We start from the raw sequence: 9,836 nt of genomic DNA on the forward strand, positions 1-9,836 counted from the left end.
ATTAATTTGTGCGCACAAGATAGTAATATGTGGCCTCAATTTAATTAAAACGTTCCCAAGTTTTAGTTAATTTGTGCGCACGAGATAAGTGTAAATACAGAGAGCCAGCACAGCCACCCTGCTGCAGTCTCTGCAGTGATGTTGCTCGCTCGTCTCTGTCAAGCAGCAATTACACATGGACACAGCAGATCTGCTGGTTACATTTTGTGCAGCCAGCATCTACTGTTGTAAGATAACCACAGAACGTATCATGCTAATGTGAACATAAAACATGTTGTTTTGATTAATTACACAGTTTCTTCTGCACATCAACAGGTGCACAAAAAAAGCCATGCTGTGATTTGGTAACTAAAAATTGTTGACATTTGGAGACTTATTCAAGAATTGCATTTTTCAGCGATTGGATGGCGAGCACTTCTGTTGTGTAAACTGCTCATAAATCCCCTTATTTTCAATCTTTAGCTAGGGAAGCTATCCATCCTCTGAATGCTCTAGGTCTCTAGTTTGTGGTTGTAACGTTTCATGAGGCTGTGATTATCCTAGAGGTCACCACAGGTCATTTTATACAGTGGTCTCACTATATCAAATGGCTACTATGGGGGACTAACATCATCACACATGAATACAGTTGGGCTCATTGGATCCAGAAGAGTCTCAGCTTTACAGTGATACCCAATTTATGTAATTCTAAGACTGTTTAGGGACCCCAGGACGCAGAAATATTCAAATACACCATTTAGGAATAGAAGAAAATAATTTATACGGCATGCAACATTTTCTTTTTTTTTCTTCTTTCCGATAAACTAGCATGGCATGGTTGGTGCCAGTGGATGCCCTCGGTCATATCTTCACTTCTTGGAGGTCCGAAACGTGGCAGTAATGATGTCAATACTTAAATCACGGAACGGGGGGCACGGGGAGGGGGTGTCCAGGAATCCTTCCAGATGGACAGATGAATCCACTTCAGCTCCGAGAGATGGAATGGCGTCGGAGAGTGAACAGGCAGATAAGTAGCTAAGGCAAGGATCAAGGTCGAGGAGGAGCAGAGTGTAGGAGTGAGCAGGCAGGTTGGAACCAGGAAGCAGCAACAGCTGGCAGGTGAACAGACCTGAGCAAAGAACAAAACAATGTGAGTCCAAAAATCCCAAAACGAGCATGAGCAAAGTCAAGAATCAATTACTAAGAGAGCCTGAATATGTCTTGTACCACTGAGGGCGACGGAACGATCTGGCGATGACTGGCAGGAAGACCGGGGTTGATATACTGTAGGTGTGTGTGATGGTTGGTTAATTGCTGTCAGCTGCTCCAGCAGCGCCCGCCCAGGAGAAGGAGGAGGAGGAGGAAGACCACACCTCCCAACACACTGACAGACTAGACAAACAGGGAAAAACACACAGGAGACAAAAGGGCAGGGAAACAGAGTAAACAAAAGGAAAACTAGACTGCCAAGGGGAAATCATGACAGAAACTGTGCGTTTGAAACAAGCCGTTAGGATTTCTCTCCATTTGTGATGTCACAAATATACAATATTTAGACCATTACACGGTTTTAAACGTAAACATTCTAAATGTGTCCCAGTTTATTTCCTGTTGCAGTGTATGTTAAAAACATCAGCTGACAGGAACTAAACATGGACCCAAACTGGTGCTAAGAAACGCGATTCCGTTGCAATTCCATTGAAATGCACTAAAACGGAGCGTTTCAGACACAGGGTAAATACAGGTATATTCAGACAGACAGTATGAGGAAAATAATGTGTTTTTTGAACATTACAGCATGTAAACATGTTCTATTAGAAACACAAAATACAAGTATGAACCTGAAAATGAGCACGATATGGGACCTTTAAAGACAGTAATAAGGACCAGACCTGCAGGACTAGCCACAGTAACGTCCATTCTGACAAGATAGGAGTTTACTGTCAGACAAGGTATTTATGTACTGACAGACTTGGCTGTTAACAGTCAAAATTCCCAGTCACTATTACTGTATATACTTCTCATACTTGTTTGCTTTTAAACAACGGGAGGATTGTATTGTTGTAATATGACATTGTAACATCATGATGGCGCTGTTTATCCACATTTTAGTCAGGCTGAAGCAGCGTCTCTGCTCTTCTAACAACTGACATTCTTCATAACCAGTCAAGCAAAGACAGATCATCAGATCATATGTACCATATTACGTGCTGTTTTTGCTCAGTGTTCATGTCCATCACATCCAGTAGTTCCCAACCTGGGGCTCAGGACCCCACAAAGGGTCCTGAAACACACCGAAGGGGTGATGAGATGATTAAGGGGGGGAAATTCTATTCTGTTTCTTTTACTGTAACAAGTTACTTCCTCCGTTGTTCTTATTTACTTCTATTTTATTTCCTTCTTTCTAACATTTTAAACAATTAGCTGATTATATTTTCCTTTGGGAAGATATATATGCGGTTTGTCGGCTTTGTATCAAATTACAAAGTAACACAGTCTCCGTCTAAGTTGAATAAAGAAGTGCACAGAATATATTTTGAAAACAGGAACATGTGAAGACCTTGAGTGGCCCCATAAACAAGACTGAATACAAATAACATATGACCTTCAAATGGATGGCATGGCCACTAACATGACTGCTGGATTCAAGTGCAAAGGGCAGAAACAGAGGTAGAACATGAAACTAAAGTGATTAAATGTTCTTTTAGAAAACATCTTTTGTTTTATTAATGTGTGTGGAACAATTATTTCACAATCTGAGAATCATCCATTATATTAAGTTCAGCATCATCTCTGTAAGGTTCTCATTGGTCCAGGTCAGCCATTCTCAACCAGTGTGCCGCGGCACACCGGTGTGCCGCAGAGCGCCATCTAGTGTGCCGCGGAGGCAGTGGTACTACATTATTTTTTTATTATTATTTAGCAAAGTGAACAGGTAAAACCTAAAGGAGGTAAAATGCCAGCTGCTGTAAAACCAAAGCCTATTGAAGGAGGCTGAGACACGGGCGGACACGGGTCTTGTATTGGGTATAACACATGCGCAGTGTAACTGGAGCTGCGGTCGTGCGTTGCGATCGGCTCAATTTCGGCGAGTGCAGAGCAGATATTACTGCGCATGTGCGGTACTCCGAAGGCGCGTTGATTAAGTGTGACCCAACCTCCTTCAATAGGCCTTGTGTAAAAACACCAAACATCATCAGGTAGAGACAAACGTGTTTGCCACTGTTAGCTAGCTAACGTTCTCGGATGCAGTGAGACAAAATGGATCGGTTTTTAAAGCGAAAAAGTGATGTGGGAGACAACCCTGCGCCAGTAAAAGCTCTGAAGCGTGTGGTGAGGAAATATGAGAAGTGCACACATTTCTGGAAGAGCAGCACTCCCCTCTTGCTGAGCATTACACTAATGGTAACTTTTGTGCAAAACTGGCCTACTTATCAGATATATCTGACCAGTTAAATCAGCTCAATATATCAATGCAAGGCAGAAACAGCACAGTGTTTTTGGTTTCAGACAAAATTGAGGGCTTCAAGAAAAAACGTATTCTGTGGAACAGAAGAGTCAAGGAGGGACGATTTGACGTGTTTTCACTCCTCAGTGAAACTTTGGAAGCCACTCCTCATGTCAACATATCCAGTGTTATAACCCAGCATTTGACTCAGTTGTCAGGAAAGTTTACAGACTACTTCCCAGAAGATGCACGAGATGGAAACCTTTGGATTTTGGACCCTTTCTCTGTGGATCCTGCTTCAGAAGACATAGCTCTCTCCACTGTGTTGGAAAATGAACTGATGGAACTATCAGCAGACAGCAGCCTGAAGCTTCAGCTCACACAAGTAGACCTTGCTTCATTCTGGATACTGGCTGCCAGTCAATATCCCTCTCTGTCAAAACGGGCAATCAAATTTCTGTTGCCTTTCACCACCACCTATTTATGTGAGTCAGGGTTTTCCATTGTGACTGTCACAAAATCAAAGGCAAGGAACAAACTGAAAGCAACTTTGAATGCTACTCTGCGTGTCAGCCTCTCACCCATCCCACCACGACTTGATCTCATTATGTCCCAGAGGCAAGCCCAAGTGTCTCACTGAGGGTAAGCAGAATATGTATTTTGGTCATTACAGCTGACAGTGGCATAACACATATCTACAGCCCAGTTTATTATTTGTTGTATAAACATGTTAGGTTTTTTACTCATTTATTTGGGAAGGTGTGCCTCGGAAATGTTTTGACAATCACAAGTGTGCCTTCAGTTGCAAAAGGTTGAGAACCCCTGGTCCAGGTCACTGGATGTCTTGTAGTCTCACATCCAAGAGGCTTCATCAATATGGAACTGATTGATGAAAATGTCCTCTTGACCAAACAGACAAAGTCCAGTTGCTTTAAATGAAATACTCCACTTGTGTCATGTAAAACTAGAGGGTTCCTCTAGAAGACATGGAGAGTATTCTTTGTTAAAAATGATTACATTATGTGCTGAATTTATTACATTATTCAACTTTTTTTCTTGCTAAATTTTTAACGTAATAATGTTCTCATAATGTAATAACTTCATAACATTATGAACAAAACTGTTAATACTGTTATGGGCTCATGTATTTTTATGCCCCCGGTCCCTCTTGTTTTGTCAAAATTCTTCTTTATCAAGAAGAAGAAAAAGAAGAAGAATTATGAAGTCCATCACTCAAAAGCAGTAAAAGTTATTAAACATGTCCTCACACATTTTTTGCTCAATTGTCATAACCAAATTTGCTATGCTTCATCTTCAGACTGTCCTCCACAAAAATTGAGCCCCCAGTGCATCAAAACGTGTTAGTGTAAACAGGACTGTACACAACTACTGCAAAGTCTCGCTAAATAAATCTCCAATGTTCATGAAAATAAATGACAACATTTTCAGGTCATGGTAGGGTGGTACATTTCAGAGTTTTATCTCAAAAACAGCATTTTTAAACATCAGTTTGTCACTTATGGAGCAATCAATCTTTATAAATATAAATTACAGACATCTCTATGTTGTCTAGATTCTCAGAATTTTGTCTCGAAAAAACTGAATTTTGACACTAGTTTGAAATCTGCCTTCAAATGCAATCGTGGCGACTGCTTAAGTCAGTGTGATGTCATAGTGTGGAGTAGTAGTTTCTCCCGGGCAGTGAGCTCACCAATATGGTGACTTGCCTTTGGTGTCTGAAGTTGTGAGTTTGAGACCAGGTCGAGGCAGAACAAACATGCTAATGCCGTAAAGGATTAATGATGATGGACTGTCATGTACATCTCAATTGTCTTCCTCTTCCTTTTTTCATCTTCCTCCTTCTTATTCTTCCTCCTCTAAAAAATGCCAGGCCCGACCCACGGCTGAGCAGCAGCTATAATTATAATTTGCTATTTGTGGCACATTGTAGTCCACTGTTATTCATTATTGTGCTTTGTAATACTTTTCATGGGCTTTGTGCTACATTTTAAATGCCTTTTTTTTATATTTGTCATTTGCCATACATGTCTGTATTCTTTGTAGTACTCTGCGTGCTACCCTTTTCGGTACTAGGCAGTACTTGGCGGCAGTGTGTGAGGCAGGTCTAAGTGCCCTGGGAGACAGACAAGCTCGTCCACATTCCTGACTCCCATGTTTTGACTGAATGGAATGTAACTGAATCACGTGACCAGCTGGTGTGCTCAGGTGTAAAATGTAAATTGCTTTATCTTAATACCTGGTTTTCAAAAGTCAAAAGTGTAACCACTGTACTATAAAAGCTGTGTGTGTGTGTGTGTGTGTGTGTGTGTGTGTGTGTGTCTCTGCAGAGTGAGAGTCCTCTACAGCCCACCTCTATGGGCTCATAGTGCGTCTTCCAGTCTCTGTCCTGGCCCATCTCCACCAGTTCTTGGTACCCTGCGTGTTTCCTCTCATTGTCTTCTTCAACACGCTCTTCCCAGGGCACTGTGAGTTCCAGCACGATCAGTTGTTTTGTTGCTTCAGAGATGACGAACATGTGGAAATTTCAGCAGCTTGCCCAGATTGGCGCCATTTCAGCTGCCAGTCAGAGGTGTAGAGGAGGCCTTGTTTTTTTGGTTGTGGTCGGAGCTTCTCTCCAGCTTTGACAAAGGTGAAGGATTTCTTTGGGGCGTGGTGGTGTTTGCTGTTGCTGGTGGCAGTGGCTATGCTTTCAGCAATTGGCCTTGAACACCAGGTCATGGCGCCACCGATATAGCGACCTTCCCCAAAGGCCTTTGGGCAGATGCTGCATGAGGAGATGTTCTAAGGATCCTCCTCCAGAGGAATAGGGGGCAGGAAGGTGTCTCACTCTTGCCTCAAGCGTATAGGTATAAGTCATCGTAGACAGCTTCAACATTACAGTATAACAGAATATTGATTCATATCTGTTCAGCGCTGCCTAGTTTGACAGTTTGATTGGAGTTCACAAGCTTCATGAGCAGTGATTGACAGCTGCTGTAGAGACTGCTCAGCTCTGATTGGTTGTTTTTCTTTGTGGAATCTTGCAAATGTCATTAGGAGCACAGGAGGAGGCCGACAAACCTGATTTTTCTCACAGATTATCTGACTCATGTACTACTGTCAGGATATAGTGACAGCCTGAGCAAATATGACAAAAAGTTATTTTATTAAAGTTACCAACTGTAGATTTAATGTTGAACTTTTCATTTGTAAGTGTCTTGTAAAGTGAGATGACTAATGATGGACTGTATATGAAAAAAACAAAACACAGAAACAACTCTGATACCACCCTGATGAGGCAGGATAGAGAAACTGTTTGGGGGATAAAGTGTGGCACTCTATATTGGAGTTGTGTCATTTTGATGAACTTGTCTTAAAGGTCCCATATTGTAAAAAGTGAGATTTTCATGTCTTTTATATTATAAATCAGGTCTAAGTGCTTTATAAATACTGTTAAACTATCAAAACGCTCAATATACGGAAAAATACACACAGCCCGTATTCAGAAATTGCGCGTTTGAAACAAGCCGTTAGGATTGGTGTCCATTTGTGATGTCACAAATACACAATATTTAGACCATTACACGTTTTTCAACGTAAACATTCTAAATGTGTCCCAGTTTATGTCCTGTTGCAGTGTATGTGAATAACATCAGCTGACAGGAAGTAAACATGGACCCAAACTGTTGCCTAGCAATGCAATTCCATTGCAGTTCCATTGCAATTCCATTGAAATGCACTAAAACTGAGTGTTTCAGACAAGGGGGTAAATACAGGTATATTCAGGCCGACAGTATGAGGAAAATAAAGTGTTGTTTGAACATTACAGCATGTAAACATGTTCTAGTAGAAACACAAAATACAAGTATGAACCTGAAATTGAGCACTATATGGGACCTTTAAAACTCACACAGGTCTGCACCATGCTTTACTCGTTCTCAAAATGAGAAAGGACTATGAACACGGGCTTTAAATGTATTGTTAGGCTACCACTGGTCACTGTTCCTCTAAACAACAAATAAAGCAATCATTCACTCATCTGGTGCAGGCAGACACGCTGGTATGCAGGTCCTACTGTGACACGCAGACAAGAGGCCTGATTCACATCCTATTGTATATCAGAACGTGTGTGTGTGTGTGTGTGAGAGAGAGAGAGAGAGAGAAAGAGAGAGAGAGAGAGAGAGAGAGAGAGAGAGATCCATCCTGTGCTGTATTGTTACACTGGAGGCCAGCCAGAAATGAATGAAGCCACCTGACACAGATAAAAACCTGTCCTTCAGCGTCTCCACCTGTCACACCCCGACACACAAAACAAACCTCCCCTTGACTGGAGGCCGGGGACATACCATACATAACGGACATACGTGAGCCGGACATGATTTAACGCACCTTGCAGTGAGAGGCGTGTGACTCACAGGTCTAAATAAAGTCTTCATAAAGTCTCGCCTTGCTCAGGTATTCCAGATATTGTCTTTGTAATGGAATAGTGGTTTCCATTTGAGCAGTGGCTGTAAATGTTTAACTTCCGTAGGGTGAAGAAGTGTGAAATAAAATAAAAAAAATAAAAAAAAACAAATTAAAAAATAAGAATGAAGAGATAAAAAGGAGAGGAGGAAGGAAACATGTAAAAAGAGAAGGAGAGAAGAGAAGACATAAACAAGAAGAGAAAACATGATACATAGAAGGGAGATACAATTAAATGAAAAATGAAACCAAGAGAGGAGATGAGACATGGAAAGAGAAGAAATAACACGACGAGAAGAGAAGAGTGTTGGATTAAAAGCAGTAACAGGTTGCCTCAGTAACTTCACTAGTTCACATAGCTGAAATTCCTGCTCACATACACACTTCTCTCTATCTCTGTCTCACTCTCTCACTCATGCATCCCCAGAGGAGGCAGGAAGGCAGAGGGATAGAGTGAGAGGTGTGAGTCAGGTTTGGATTCAGTGAGCTTGAGTTAGCTGGTTTCCTGGGTGTGGCTGCAGCAGGTTAGTAGAGTCACATACAGTACCTCTTTGTCTCACCACACACACACACACACACACACACACACACACCATAGAGCTACTTATTGCTGCTAGCAGTTGTTGCTTGTTGCAGTATTTGTGTATGAGTTGTGGTGGTAAGACTAGTGGTTTTTCTATTGCTGTCCAAAAACAGTGTTTCATGGGAAACAGAGTCCAGTAAATGGTCCATTCATTATTCAATGCTGTGACAGAGACTGCAGTATTATAGTTAAGGCTGGATTAACCTGCGAGGGGACCCAAACTTAATTTTGCCCGGGGCAAAAAACGAGCTGTGGGCCCCTACTGATCCCCCCATTCCTCCCACTCACTGTCCATTGTTGCCTTTAAAGGTCACATATCGTGCTCATTTTCAGGTTCTTACTTGTATTTTGTGTTTCTACTAGAACATGTTTACATGCTGTAATGATAAAAAAAAACTTTTTTTCCCTCATACTGTCTGCTTGAATATACCTGTATTTACCCTCTGTCTGAAACACTCCTTTTTAGTGCATTTCAATGGAATTGCAACGGAATTGCGTTGCTAGGCAACAGTTTGGGTCCATGTTTACTTACTGTCAGCTGATGTTATTTACATACACTGCAACAGGAAATAAACTGGGACACATTTAGAATATTTACATTTAAAACCGTGTAATGGTCTATATATTGTATATTTGTGACATCACAAATGGACAGAAATCCTAACGGCTTGTTTCAAACGCACAATTTCTGAATACGGGCTGTGTGTATTTCTCCGTATACTGAGCGTTTTGATAGTTTAACAGTATATGTATAGTACTTAAACCTGCTTTATAATATAAAAGACATGAAAATCTCATGTTTTACAATATGGGACCTTTAAGAGGCTGTAGTGGGCTCATTTCTGAAGCTAGAGTGAAGATATGACCGAGGGCATCCACTGGTACCACCAGAATGTGAAGACCGTGTGCGTTTTCATAGTTTGCTTATTGAATTAAAAACAGTGGCAGAAATGAGCAAATTACTCTTATTTTTGTTTCGTCCTCCCCGCCGCCAGGAGACTACTTCGCTGGGAGACCGACCTTCAGTTAGCGGTTAGCTTTAGCAACTCGCATTCAGCCAGCACAAACCCCCAGCACCATTTTTGGTCCAGAGCAAGACATCTCAACATCTTCTGGTCCAACTGCCCTGAGATGTGTTGTGAATGTTCAGAGAATGATTGCTAATAATTCTGGTGACCTTCCCTGACCTTCCCTCTAACACCACCATCAGGCCAAAATGTGCTCTGTACTGAGCACAAGAAATATCAAACATCTAACAAGCAGATTGCCACGGATGTACTGAGCACATTCTGGCTCCCCGGTGGATGAACCCATTCCATTTTCAACACTCATTAGCAGTGTTTCCATTCAATTGTCAAGCGA

At 41.6% G+C, this 9,836-nt stretch overlaps 1 long non-coding RNA gene across 1 annotated transcript; it reads right to left on the reverse strand.

The window, feature by feature from the left end:
• Nucleotides 1-774: 774 nt before the first annotated feature.
• On the reverse strand, nucleotides 775-9,630 carry LOC141765530 (uncharacterized). Its single transcript, XR_012593525.1, has 4 exons — nucleotides 7,817-9,630; nucleotides 2,179-2,263; nucleotides 1,207-1,371; nucleotides 775-1,108 (listed from the first exon to the last, which is right to left on the reverse strand). It is a non-coding gene; the product is annotated as an uncharacterized LOC141765530 (long non-coding RNA).
• Nucleotides 9,631-9,836: the final 206 nt, after the last annotated feature.

The sequence above is a fragment of the Sebastes fasciatus genome, chromosome 4 (genome assembly GCF_043250625.1).
Source record: "Sebastes fasciatus isolate fSebFas1 chromosome 4, fSebFas1.pri, whole genome shotgun sequence".
In the NCBI taxonomy this organism is placed as follows: Eukaryota; Metazoa; Chordata; class Actinopteri; order Perciformes; family Sebastidae; genus Sebastes; species Sebastes fasciatus.